This window comes from Scyliorhinus canicula, chromosome 14, assembly GCF_902713615.1.
Source record: "Scyliorhinus canicula chromosome 14, sScyCan1.1, whole genome shotgun sequence".
Taxonomy (NCBI): Eukaryota; Metazoa; Chordata; class Chondrichthyes; order Carcharhiniformes; family Scyliorhinidae; genus Scyliorhinus; species Scyliorhinus canicula.
Genome location: NC_052159.1, coordinates 103,409,870 through 103,424,785, shown reverse-complemented (window position 1 = coordinate 103,424,785; position 14,916 = coordinate 103,409,870). Strand labels below are relative to the sequence as shown.

The following is a 14,916-nucleotide window of genomic DNA, read 5'->3' as shown; positions in this document are numbered from 1 at the left end:
TTGGAGGAGAATGGCATTGAGGACCATGTTGAAGGCAGCAGTCAGCAGGTTTAGAAGGAGAAGGAAGGACAGTTTGCTTTTCTGACGGTCAAATAAGATGTAATTTGTGACATTGATGAGAGCCCTTTTCTGACAATGGCATGACAGAACTTTTATAAGAGGGATTCAAGCATGGAGATCTGAGGAAAATGTGCACGGATTTCGGAGACAGCAACATGATCAAGGGTTTTTGATATGAAAAGAGGTTTGCGATGTGCGGTCGTTTGCAAGGATGGAAGAGTCAACAATTGTTTTTTAAAGGAGAGAGGTGATAATGGCAGATTCAAAAGCAAGGGGAGCTGTTTGTGAGAAGAATGAACTGTGAATAATATCTGCTAACATAAGAGCGAGGGAGGGGAGCCGAGTGATCAATAGTTTAATAGGAATAATCTCAGAGTAAGATGTGGATCCAATGGCCAGAATGAGTTCAGAGAGTGATGAGGGAAGATAGGAGATAAACTAGAGAAAGATGCAAATTCAGGGTTGGCCAGATTAGATATAAGGTTATATTGGAAAAGATTAAAAGCCAAAAATACAGCTTTAAGGCAAGGGTTATGATGGTGATTTTGAAAGTGATGGAATGGTGTTGCAGAAATTGCTGAGTAGTGTCATGTGAGAGTACCTAAGAAATGGGTGTTTATAAATGGGTGTGTATATAAATATCTGTAGTGAGAGTACCTTTAAGAACTGGGTGTTTACTACTGCAGTGATGGCAGAGAGTGAGTGGAGCTGGGCTGTCTGTCAGCTTTTTACTTTTGTTTTAGGTTGTTTGCAGCAGGGTGCGTTTTAGTTTTGTTTTCAGTGTTGAAGCTGAAGCCAGACAGAGCAGGTGTACTGTTAATCTCTCTGCCATGAAAAGACTATCTCTTGATCATTTGGAGAATTCAGAATTATAATGTTTTTAGTAGTGACTTTAACCTGATGTGCTTCTGGTAAAAAGTGTTTCAAGTCTTATGGATGTCAAAAGGAAAGCTTAAAGGATTACTTAGTGTTGTATTCTTTGGGGTTGTATTTGAATTAATGGTTGCTAAAATGTTCACTGTATTTTTAAAAAGGTTAACTTGAGTTCATAGAATAAACTTTGTTTTGCTTTAAAAAATACTTTTCCATTTCTGCTGTACTACACCTGTAGAGTGAGCCATGTGCTCCCCATACCACAATCTATTAAAAGTTGTGGGTCAGGTGAACTCCATGATACACTTTGGGGTTCTCTAAACTCAGTAGTAGGTTAAGGAGAAGTAATAGGTTATTCAGGATTTGGACATGGAAGAAGTTAAGTAAATTCTATAATGTAAGGCACTCAAATACAAATTCCTAGAAATCATTGCCTATGATTGTGTGAAAGTGAAAGTGATCAATGATCTTGAAAGGCAATTGGATAGACAATTACAAGACTAAGGAGATAGCGGAGGAGAATGGGGCTGACTGGAATGCTCTAGAGATAACTGACATGGACATGAAGGGCCAAATGGCCTCCTCTTGACATTGTAACTCTGTGACACAACATAAATTCCATGATATCATGTGCAGAAGTACTGAAGAATGTACTTTTACAGTATAATTTATTGTTGTGGACTATAGTGTAATTCTACAATACCCAATTATGATAGTGTTTCATGGCATGCTTGTAGCCACCGAAGTTGGCCACTTCCCGACATAAAATGGAGAATTGAAATGCATGCAGGGAAAATTGGACAATGTCAGAAAGACAAGCAGGCTGCAGAATCTCTCTGTGTATTCTGTCTGCAGAGAAACCAGACAGCACTGAAAGTAACATGTTTGCATACTAATTGAGCGATTCCCGGTGATTCCCGGGCACAATGGACACAATCGAGAATAACAAAGGTCAAGCCAGACTCTTAGGCGCCAGCAGGAGTCCCGGACAATAAGTTACAAACAGCCCCAAGAAGCGCCCAGCAATCGGGAAACAGCCCCAGTATTGGGGAATTCAAACCAATGGATTGGTATGAGGTCCAATCGATTGCAAGCAGGTATAGGGACCGTCCAGATGGGCGCGAAGCCCCTGTGACCTATAAAGGACAGATCCCAAGTTCGCTCTCTCTCTTAGCCAGACCTCCCAGCAGAACACCTTTGCAGCAGCTCTCTAAGAACTTGAACGTGAGAAGGAGAGGCCTGGGCAACAGCTACATCGACAAGTAAGTGTCCAACCAACGCTCGCTTCGAGAGTAGACACTCCTGACCCCTTAGCCCATACCAACTGGGAAGCTTTCAGTCTCAGGACAGAACAAGAGGCCATTGTTCCCTGATCCAGTGTGTTCCCTTATCGAAGATAAGTATTGGCTTATAGTGGTAGGAATAGTTTAGTCCGTTAGTATTAGTTGCATGAGTATCAATTTACTGTGTAATAATAAATGTGTTTGATTGAACCTTACTAACTGGTGTATTGAGTCATTGATCTGAACTTGAACTTGAACCTCGTGGCGGTATCATAAGGATACCTGGCGACTCTAGAGCTAAGTAATGAAACAGAGCCAATTGAGTGTAAAGCACACTCCAGAACGAGCAACATGCTATAGTTTTATAAATGTTGTAACCAATGCTCAGTGCTACCATTATCACTGCTGAATCAAAAGGTTGTGATTTCCGATTCCAGAGATTTGAGTAAATCATCTCGACTGGCGTTCCTGTGTAATACCAGAGGAATTTAGCTCTCTTTTGGGTGAGATCTTAAAACTGAGTCCTTGCCTGCCCCCTCATGTGAGTGTAAAAGATTCATGATAATATTTTGAAGAAGTCCAGGGGCTTGCCCCACCTACCTGGACAGATAGGAGTTTCTGTGGGAACGAGAGAGACTCACGGTTGGTGTGTTGCCTCCCAGGTGCCAGGGTCCGTGATGTCTCAGATTGTGTTTTCAGGATCCTTAAGGGGGAGGGGGAGCAGCCCCAAGTTGTGATTGGATTTGTTTATTGGATTGGATTTGTTTATTGTCACGTGTACCGAGGTACAGTGAAAAGTATTTTTCTGCAAGCAGCTCAACAGATCATTCAGTACATGGGAAGAAAAGGGAATTAAACAGAATTCAAGAAAATACATGAGAATACATAATAGGGCAACACAATATATACAATGTAACTACATAAGCATTGGCATCGGATGAAGCATACATGGGTGTAGTGTTAATGAGGTCAGTCCATAAGAGGGTCATTTAGGAGTCTGGTGACAGTGGGGAAGAAGCTGTTTTTGAGTCTGTTCATGCGTGTTCTCAGACTTCTGTATCTCCTGCTCGATGGAAGAAGTTGGAAAAGTGAGTAAGCCGGGTGGGAGGGATCCTTGATTATGCTGCCTGCTTTCACCTGGCAGCGGGAGGTGTAGATGGAGTCAATGGATGGGAGGCAGGTTCGTGTGATGGACTGGGCGGTATTCACGACTCTCTGAAGTTCCTTGCGGTCCTGGGCCGAGCAGTTGCCGTACCAGGCTGTGATGCAGCCCGATAGGATGCTTTCTATAGTGAATCTGTAAAGGTTGGTGAGGGTTAATGTGGACATGCCAAATTTCCTTAGTTTCCTGAGGAAGTATAGGCGCTGTTGTGCTTTCTTGGTGATAGCATCGACGTGAGTGGACCAGGATAGATTTTTGGTGATGTGCACCCCTAGGAATTTGAAACTGCTAACCATCTCTACCTCGGCTCCGTTGATGCTGACAGGGGTGTGTACAGTACTTTGCGTCCTGAAGTCGATGACCAGCTCTTTAGTTTTGCTGGCATTGAGGGAGAGATTGTTGTCGTTACACCACTCCGCTAGGTTCTCTATCTCCCTCCTGTATTCGGACTCGTCGTTATTCGAGATCCGGCCCACGATGGTCGTATCGTCAGCAAACTTGTAGATGGAGTTGGAACTATGTTTTGCCACGCAGTCGTGTGTGTACAGGGAGTAGAGTAGGGGGTTAAGTACGCAACCTTGCGGGGCACCGGTATTGAGGACTATTGTGGAGGAGGTGTTGGTGTTCATTCTTACTGACTGTGGTCTGTTGGTCAGAAAGTCAAGGATCCAGTTGCAGAGTGGAGAGCCAAGTCCTAGGTTTTGGAGCTTTGATATGAGCTTGGCTGGGATTATGGTGTTGAAGGTGGAGCTGTAGTCAATAAATAGTCCACATAGGCACCAATGATATAGGTAGGAAAAGGGATGGGGATGTAAGGATGTATTCAGGGAGCTAGGGTGGAATCTTAAAGCTAGAACAAACAGTGTTATTATCTCTGGGTTGTTACCCATGCCACGTGCTAGCGAGATGAGGTATAGGGAGAGCGAACACGGGGCTACAGGGATGGTGCAGGAGGGAGGGATTCAGATACCTGGATAATTGGGGCTTATTCTGGGGGAGGAGGGACCTCTACAAACGGGATGGTCTACACCTGAACCAGAGGGGTACCAATATCCTGGGGGAAAATTTGCTAATGCTCTTCGGGAGGGTTTAAACTATTTCAGGAGGGGGATGGGAACCTGAATTGTAGCTCCAATGTACAGGAGGTTGAGAGTAGTGAAGTCATGAGTAAGGTTTCAACGTCGCAGGAGTGCACCGGCAGGCAGGAAGGTGGTTTGAAGTATGTCTACTTCAACGCCAGGAGCATCCGGAATAAGGTGGGTGAACTTGCAGCATGGGTTGGTTCCTGGGACTTCGATGTTGTGGCCATTTCGGAGATATGGATAGAGCAGGGACAAGAATGGTTGTTGCAGGTTCCGGGGTTTAGATGTAAGCCCAGGGAAGGTGGTAAAAGAGGGGTAGGTGTGGCATTGTTAGTCAAGGACAGTATTACGGTGGCAGAAAGGACGTTTGATGAGGACTTGTCTACTGAGGTAGTATGGGCTGAGGTTAGAAACAGGAACTCTGTTTGTTCTAGCTCTAAGATTCAACCCTAGCTCCCTGAATACCTGCCTTACATCCCCATCCCTTTTCCTACCTATCTCTTTGGTCCCTACGTGGACCACGACTTGGCGCTGCTCCCCCTCCCCCTTAAGGATCCTCAAAACACAATCCAAAACATCACGGACCCTGGCACCTGGGAGTCTCTTTCGTTCCCACAGAAACTCCTGTCTGTCCAGGTAGGTGGGACAAGCCCCTGACTTCTTCAAAATATTACTCCCTGTTGGGAGTTTTCTCTAGACCTCCAAAAAGTTCCAGAGATGTAGAGGAAAGGATTGCAAAGATGATTCTGGATAGGAACGAAAGTAACAGGGTAGTTGATATGGGGGAAACACGAGCACTTTAGATGGGTCAGTTTTTGTCCAATGTGTGCAGGAGGGTTTCCTGACACAGTATGTAGATAGGCCAACAAGAGGCGAGGCCACATTGGATTTGGTACTGGGTAGTGAACCAGGCCAGGTGTTAGATTTGGAGGTAGGTGAGCACTTTGCTGATAGCGACCACAATTCGGTTATGTTTGCTTTAGCAATGGAAAGGGATAGGTATATTCCACAGGGCAAGAGTCATTGCTGGGGGAAAGGCAATTATGATGCGATTAGGCAAGATTTAGGATGCATAGGATGGGGAAAGAAACTGCAGGGGATGGGCACAATTGAAATGTGGAGCTTGTTCAAGGAACAGCTACTGCGTGTCCTTGATAAGTATGTACCTGTCAGGCAGGGAGGAAGCGGTCGAGCGAGGGAACCGTGGTTTAGTAAAGTAGTTGAATCACTTGTCAAGAGGAAGAAGGAGGCTTATAGCACATAGAACAGTACAGCACAGAACAGGCCCTTCGGCCCTCAATGTTGTGCCGAACAATGATCACCCTACTCAAACCCACGTATCCACCCTATACCCGTAACCCAACAACCATCCCCCCAACCTTTACTTTTTAGGACACTACGGGCAATTTAGCATAGCCAATCCACCTAACCCGCACATCTTTGGACTGTGGGAGGAAACCGGAGCACCCGGAGGAAACCCACGCACACACGGGGAGGACGTGCAGACTCCGCACAGACAGTAACCCAGCCGGGAATCGAACCTGGGACCCTGGAGCTGTGAAGCATTTATGCTAACCACCATGTAAAGATGAGATATGAAGGTTCAGTTAGTGCGCTTGAGAGTTACAAGTTAGCCAGGAAGGACTTAAAGAAAGAGCTAAGAAGAGTCAGGAGGGGACATGAGAAGTCCTTGGCAGGTAGGATCAAGGAAAACCATAAAGCTTTCTATAGGTATGTCAGGAATAAAAGAATGACTAGGGTAAGAGTAGGGCCAGTCAACGACAGTCGTGGGAAGTTGTGCATGGAGTCCGAGGAGATAGGAGAGGTGCTAACTGAAGATTTTTCAGCAGTATTCACACAGGAAAAAGATAATGTTGTCAAGAAGAATACTGAGATACAGGACTAGACAGGATTGAGGTTCATAAGGAGGAGGTGTCAGCAATTCAGGAAAGTGTGCAAATAGATAAGTCCCCTCGGCCGGATGGGATTTATCCTAGGATTCTCTGGAAAGCTAGGGAGGAGATTGCAGAACCTTTGGCTTTGATCTTTATGCTGTCTCTATAGGAATAGTGCCAGAAGACTGGAGGATAGCAAATGTTGTCCCATTTTCAAGAAGGGGAGGAGAGACAACCTCGGTAACTATAGACCAGTGAGCCTTACTTCTGTTGTGGGCAAAGTCTTGGAAAGGATTTTAAGAGATAGGATTTATAATCATCTAGAAAGGAATAATTTGATTAGGGACAGTCAACACGGTTTTGTGAAGGGTAGGCCATGCCTCATAAACCTTATTGAGCTCTTTGAGAAGGTGACCAAACAGGTGGACGAGGGTAAAACAGTTGATATAGTGTATATGGATTTCACTAAAGCATTTGATAAGGTTCCCCACGGTAGGCTTTTGCAGAAAATACAGAAGCATGGGATTCAGGGTGATTTAGTGGTTTGGATCAGAAATTGACTAGCTGAAAGAAGACAGAGAGTGGTTGATAGGAAATGTTCAGCCTGGAGTTTAGTTACTAGTGGTGTACACAAGAATCTGTTTTGGGGCCACTGCTGTTTGTTATTTTTATAAATGACCTGGAGGAGGGCGTAGAAGGATGGGTGAGTAAGTTTGCAGATGACACGAAAGTCGGTGGAGTTGTGGACAGTGTGGAAGGATGTTGCAGGTTACAGAGGGACATAGATAAGCTGCAGAGCTGGGCTGAGAAGTGGCAAATGGTGTTTAATGCAGAAAAGTGTGAGGTGATTCATTTTGGAAGGAGTAACAGGAATACAGAGTACTGGGCTAATGGTAAGATTCTTGGTAGTGTGAATGAGCAGAGAGATCTCGATGTCCATGTACTTTGATCCCTGAAAGTTGCCACCCAGGCTGATAGTGTTGTTAAGAAGGCATACGGTGTGTTTGCTTTTATTGGTAGAGGGATTGAGTTTCAGAGCCATGAGGTCATGTTGCAGGTGTACAAAACTCTGGTGCGGCCGCATTTGGAGTATTGCATGCAGTTCTGGTCTCCGCATTGTAGGAAGGATGTGGAAGCATTGGAAAGGGTGCAGAGGAGATTTACCAGGATGTTGCCTGGTATGGAGGGAAAATCTTATGAGGAAAGGCTGAGGGACTTGAGGCTGTTTTCGTTAGAGGGAAGAAGGTTAAGAGGGGACTTAATCGAGGCATACAAGATGATCAGAGGATTAGATAGGGTGGACAGGGAGAGCCTTTTACCTCGGATAGTGATGGCTGGCACGAGGGGACATAGCTTTAAATTGAGCGGGAATAGATATAGGACAGATGTCAGAGGAAGGTTCTTTACTCAGAGAGCAGTAGGGGCGTGGAATGCCCTGCCTGCAACAGTAGTGGACTCGCCAACATTAAGGGCATTTAAATGGTCATTGGATAAACATATGGGTGATAATGGAATAGTGTAGATGGGCTTTAGATTGGTTTCACAGGTTGGTGCAACATCAAGGGCCGAAGGATCTGTACTGCGCTGTAATGTCCTATTGTCTTCTATTGTCTTCTATACCTTAGCACATGTTTATCCCTAAACCAGCATCACTAAAACAAATGAGCTTGCCATTATCACATGGTAGGTTGACTGGGCTTGCTGTACACAAAATGGCCACCGTGTTTCCCTAGTTTACAATGGTGACAACATGTCAATGATATGTTATTGACTTTGCAAAGGCCTGAGATCATTAAAATAGTTAAGACAAATGCAAATTTTTCTTTCTGCATAAATAATATATCGTTGCGTAGTGTGGTAGAATTCCATGGTATAGTGGACATTATAGTGAAGAATAGGGGCAGCAGGGTAGCATGGTGGTTAGCATAAATGCTTCACAGCTCCAGGGTCCCAGGTTCGATTCCCAGCTGGGTCACTGTCTGTGTGGAGTCTGCACGTCCTCCCCCTGTGTGCGTGGGTTTCCTCTGGGTGCTCCGGTTTCCTCCCACAGTCCAAAGATGTGCGGGTTAGGTGGATTGGCCATGCTAAATTGCCCGTAGTGTCCTAATAAAAAAGTAAGGTGGGGTTGTTGGGTTACGGGTATAGGGTGGATACGTGAGTTTGAGTAGGGTGATCATGGCTCGGCACAACATTGAGGGCCGAAGGGCCTGTTCTGTGCTGTACTGTTCTATGTTCTATGTTCTAATAGGTTATAAATTGGTTCCTCATTCTAGTGTGTCTGAGCTTTGGCAATTAAGGGTCAGACAGGTGCATGCGTCCAATCTTATTCTCTCGACCCTGTAATTTTAGGAATTAGTAGCTGTGTGCAAGGTAACTTGTTCCACACAGAAACCCTGTCCAATGGGATTTTTGTTGTGTGGCACAGACAGCTGATGATAACAGCTGCTTTCATCGGGGGTACAAGACATTTTTTTCTTTTTTGTCAAACGTTCCCTCTGTATATGAAATGCTCACGACAGGATACCTGAGGGGTCATATGACCTCCAAAGATGAGATTAGAAATTGCTCTCATACAGAAGATGACCTAAAATGTTATAATTATAAGATATTCCCTCTGGTTATCATCCTGGCCAACAAACACATGAGGTTCAATGAACCCATCAATGTACAGCTGTTATCTCTGACTCGTGGCCAGAACAAAATCTATACAGAATTTACTATTACATATGGAAAATGCTTCTGTTTAAAAGTGAATGTTTCTGTGACAAGGAATTGATACTCTTCAACGGTAAAGGTGCCCTAAATGCTTCACGTTTGTTTGTTTTTGTCATGGTCAAGGATAGACTACAATTACTCTGAGAATAACCATGCATCCAAGTGCGAAAAAACCTTTGATCCCTGGAAAATACTGGATTCTGAGGGTGCTACAACTCATCATCCGCAGTGGCAGTACTTCATGTATCAAGTCATGATGCATATAATGGGAAGGTTTCCTGAAAAATCGACACTGCGTATTTAAATTGTTTCTCCGCCCAGAGCACATCATTAGAACATAGAACATAGAACAGTACAGCACAGAACAGGCCCTTCGGCCCTCGATGTTGTGCCGAACAATGATCACCCTACTTAAACCCACGTAACCCGTATACCCATAACCCAACAATCCCCCCATTAACCTTACACTACGGGCAATTTAGCATGGCCAATCCACCTAACCCGCACATCTTTGGACTGTGGGAGGAAACCGGAGCACCCGGAGGAAACCCACGCACACACGGGGAGGACGTGCAGACTCCACACAGACAGTGACCCAGCCGGGAATCGAACCTGGGACCCTGGAGCTGTGAAGCATTGATGCTAACCACCATGCTACCGTGAGGCCCCAAACAAAGACCCATTGCCGTGTCATTGCTTATCCGCAATGCCGTGACTCGGATTCGAACCGAGGTTGCTGCGGCCACAACGCAGAGTACTAACCACTATACGATCACGGCGTGCTACATGGGCCGTTAATCTCATTGTGCAGTTCCATGTCCTAACAGAAAATGCTTTCAGCGTGACAGAAATTGATTTTGTGCAATGTCCGTAGGAATTGGTGGCAAAGAATTTAAAAGGTTTCAGCCTTCATCAGCTAAAATTGTGACCGCTCCATTTTCCCAAAATTAGAATTTTACATTGTTTGACAGCCCTTTAGAACCACCCATCTTGTAAGGCAATGGTTTGCGACCTGGTGATTGATTATGTGTTCAGTGAAATTGGAATGTCCGTTCCAGATGCAAGCCTGGCGAAATGTACAGAGACTTTGAGCTGCCCAAATGTCAGGGGCAGGCACCCTCTCAACCTCCCGGGTTATGTCCAAATGGGGCAGGACACTACATATGGTTCCCCCTTGATTGCAGAAGTTGCCAGAAAGGTAACAGAGTTGGGCATCAGTCTGCCTTTGGGCTCCACTCTAGGGGTTGGATCTCCGGTCGCCGACTCCAGAATCCCGTTCAGCGACCGGCCGGAGAATCCATGTTTCCGCCAAAATCGGGTGAGGCGCCGTTTTTGCGATGCTCTGCCCCTCCAAAGCGGCGTACTCGGAGAGTATCGAGAGCCTCAGGACATTGCCTGAGGCCCGCCCCGATACTCCGCCACCGACCAGCCGAGTTCCCGATGGCATGGGTCTGTCATGGTCTTACCCGTCGGGAATTTGGCGTGGCGGCTGTGGACTCAGTCCAGCCCCGCCACAGTCGGGCGAGGGCCGATCCGCGAACAGGGAGGGACATTATTCGGGGCTGGACGCACTGTCCGGGGCACGCAAGCCGGCTGAAGGGGTGGACTATTTCACGGACGGCTGCAGGCTGCTGGCGTGCACATGCATGGCCACGGACCCGGCAATTCTCCGGGGCGTACCGGCAGCTAGAGCTGGGAGCTCTATGCTGCCGTCCTCCAAGCCCCCAGCGAAACTGGGAATCAGTGGCCGTTTGTGCCAGTTTTTCTGGAATAAAATGCCATCGTTCCCAAGCCAGCGTGGGGACATAACTCCAGAATCGGAGAATCCAGCACTAGGTTTTTTGTCAGGGTTTACCCACTTAGCCTACTGACGTTTGCATGGAGAGATGTGCCTTGGAGGAATTTCATTGTTTGCTTGTCATGCCTGAATATGTAATATAGGAATAATGTGCAGTGAGTATATTTCATTTTGGAAATCACCAAATTACTCATTTAGTTTTAACCAAATAGTTGAACATTTTGTCCAGAAACTATAATCACACCTTACAATATCTGAATTTAGGTATTTAGAGTTGAATATACATGGCTTATTTATTTTATACAAACACAGCACATTTTGCCCTGAAATGGTATTTGTCATGGTTGCCGGATGACCAGATCACTGGGATAACACAAACTAAACATGAAATAGATTTTCCAAGGCCTCTGATATTTTTCACATAATCTTCATAAATACTGCGTGGGGGAATATTCTCAGCATTTCAGGAACTTCTCGATTTGAAAGCATAGAAATGAAAGCATTCATGGCAAACTGAACAAATGTTCAGGGATAAATGTAAAGTTAAAGGAAGATAAATATCAGGTGGTTGGATTCCATTCAATCCAATTGAATGGAAGAACAAGGATTGTACAAACATCAAATAATAGAATAGATAAAAAGTATTTCCATTTTATCTTTGAACAGGGGATGCTGCTTGAACAGATCAGGTTTGCTTCAAATTTGCTTAAAATGCTTATGCACAAAAAAGTTGTTTTTTTCATATTCAAGTTTCATGTATGTGTTTGTAATTGATAATGAGTGAAGATTAGCTTTTGCATGATTTTTAATTTCCAATGAGGTTTTAAGTCTGCGTGATTTTCTCAAGCAAGGAACATGCAGACATTGGTCACCATTGTGCAACTATAAGATGACAAATAAAGAGTAAATCATGTTGATTCTTTTTTGAAAACAAAATATTTGAAATTTTTTATTTGAAACCAAGAACTGTTTTAGCTCAAAGGGGTGGCTTTACAGAAACAGGAAAGAACTTTAGCACTTCAACTCTCCTCGATCAGAGTGAACTGAATCCTCCAACTTTGTTCTGCATTGACATTTCACAAACATTTCAGTGTGCTATTTATGGAACACCATTCACATCAACCACAATACAAAATTTTACATTGTATTAGAATCATAGAATTCCTACAGTGCAGAGGAAGTCCTTTAGTCTATTGGGTTTGCACATTCCCTTTGAGAGAGCAGCATACCTAGGCCCAATCCCCTGTGCTATCCCCATTACCCTGTAACCCCAGCTAACCCAACATTTGGACACTAAGGGGCAATTTAGTATGGCCAAACCACCTAACCTGCACCTCTTAGAACTGTGGGAGGAAACCGGAGCACCCGGAGGAAACTCACGCAGGCACAGAGAGAACGTAGAAACTCCACACAGGCAGTCACCTGGGACCGGAATCAATCTCAAATCCCTGGCACTGTGAGGTTGCAGTGCTAACCACTGTGAAACCGTGCCACCCAAATTTTAAAAATAATCTGTCAATTCATCTTCAGAAAGCTTCAAGTGCTTGCGAAGGTGACCAGTCAGGCTTTTTCTATAATACAACAAAGGAATACGATTAACACAATTAACATTTTAAAATGTATTTTCCCCATTTTATTTTTGCCCATATTACTGAAAGACAATTGGGAAAGCTTTTACTTATCTGATAAAAATAGAAAATGCTGCTTCTTCTTCAAAGAGACATACAGAATCAAAACGTTAACACTGGGCGGGGTTCTCCAGAAAGATGTCTAAGTGTGGTAGCGAGCAGGAACTGTCGCGAGCTTCCCGCCGCTCTGCCCAGCAAGGCCGGCAATGCCATTCAACATTAATTCTTCCACTTAACGAGGCCCCACGGGCATCACTCTTCAAATGAAGGCTCGCCAGCCAATTTGCCGTGACCCACGCTCAGCAACCCGCTCCCGTTAACAATGCCGAGCAGTACTTAAACAGCTTTTGCACAGCCAACCCTACTCAACATCACGGCAGCGAAGGCGCCGAGAAGACCGGCCCGAAGATTCGGAGATCTGGACCTAGGGAGGCTCCTAGATGCAATGTAGGCCGGGAGGGATGTCCTGTTCCCCCGAGGATCCCAGAGGGTGAGCCACAGGGAAGCCAGTGCTGCCTGAACCGAAGTGGCAGCGGTCGTCAGCTCAGGAATCGTGACCAGGAAGACTGGCCTCCAGTGACTCAAGAAAGTCTACGACCTACACCAGGCAACAGGGGTGTGTTAACACCAATGCAGGCCGCCGCCCCCCGAGACCTTTCCTCCCCCATTGTGAGCATCCAACCCCCCAACCCCTCAGGCTGCCCCAACCGTTCCTTCACCCCCCCCCCCCCCCCAACTACTGTGAACCATGTTTGCGGCTAACAATGTCACCTCTGTGTCTCCGCAGGAGAAGCTCTCCCACAATCACTGAAAACAATCACTAGAAAACAAAATCGGTAAAAAGGGCGCGAATACTCACTACCCTAAAAGTCGCAAAACAGTTGCGAAAAGAGCGCACAGTAAAGGAAACTCAGATTGCGCAGGCGCAATCGAGTCCTGCGCATGACGTCACGAGCGTCATGACGTCAGAGGACCAGGGCCACACCCACTTAAAAGGGAAATGCATGAAAATCCAATTTTCTTACCTCAAAAGACAGAACAGTGCCCGAACTTACACCAGCAGTTGAAAATAACTTTCACAATGCCCTGGAAAAAGCAGTCTGCACCACCCAAAGTGAAGAGCACAATGAAAAATCCAAAACCAAAGAAGATGATTTTCTCATTGAACATGAAGAGAACGAGTTACCTACCACACAGGTAACAAAACAAGGCGGAGAATCCCACCCCTGATTTTAGCATGAAAAGCGATTCTCCGCCTAATCGCATTTCCTGGTTACAGTATCAGCTGACGGAGAATCCTGCCCCCTATTTTTGGCCTCCTGCTATTCATCGGACAGAACGGGATCAGCTCCGGATGCAATGCGGCCGGAAAATTACGGCCTAAGAGAGAGAGCAAAAAAACAGAAAGGAACTAAGATATTTTGGTTTAAAGAAACTTCAACATTTAAACCTGAAGGAATGAACTCCACACATGTTCATTTCCAGTACTACAGAAGTTCATCTGGCAGTAATTAACACATCGCAAGACGTTAAAAAGGCACTTAGACTTGAAATAGCTTCTGTCAAATCAGGTATAGAAAGTCATCGAAAGTTGACAAGTTTACTTCATAACTACAAAGCAACTATCGGAAATTCACACCCCTCATTTATTTTGAATGGGGAGCCAGACGGAAGATCTGAGTTAATGTTTTAGCAAATCTAATAGCGGAGCAACATATCTCCACCAAACTCTTTTCATTTTCTGTATTTAACCACACACCTGCCCTCGCCTGAAGTTACTGTACATAAATAGTGGTTGATGCACAATCAATTACCACAAAGACGAGAGTAGTGGAATAATCGAGTCTTTATTGAGCAAAGATGTTGTGTCTCCTGTAGCTGAAACCAGAATGGCTGCAGCAGCGGCGAGCACACACATTTATACACCGCCTACTGGGCGGAGCCAGCAGGCAGGGATTTACCCATGTACGTCTATTATACGGGCCTTGCTGTAATACATATAATATAGTACTAGTGGTGACTACCACATTCACCCCTGTTAAAAAAAAAGAGTATGTAGGAGATGGACTTTTTCGACCAAGCGTTCCGACTTACGGGTCCACACAGGCTTCCGGAGGAGGACGGGTCCAGGAACTGTCAGCCATGTTGGGAGCGAGACCCCAGAGGTGGACTTCCTGAAAAAGGCAGACACACGTTTGTGAGGGGTCTCGGTAGTCGCAGTGCAAAGGAGCAATCGGATGGAGTGGAGCACGTCGGGGAAGACCTCCTGCCAGCAGGAGACCGGAAGACCGCAGGACCAGCAGGATGGCCTTCCAGACCGTCCCGTTCTCCCTCTCCACCTGACTGTTTCCCTGGGGGTTGTAGCTGATCATCTTGCTCGAGGCAATGCCCTTGCTGAGCAGGAACTGAAGCAGCTCATC

The 14,916-nt window shown here is 45.5% G+C and overlaps 1 non-coding gene across 1 annotated transcript; it reads right to left on the bottom strand.

Annotated features, from left to right (window-relative positions):
• Nucleotides 1–9,777: 9,777 nt before the first annotated feature.
• On the bottom strand, nucleotides 9,778–9,849 carry trnah-gug. Its single transcript has one exon. It is a non-coding gene; the product is annotated as a tRNA-His (tRNA).
• Between the last annotated feature and the right edge of the window lie 5,067 nt (nucleotides 9,850–14,916).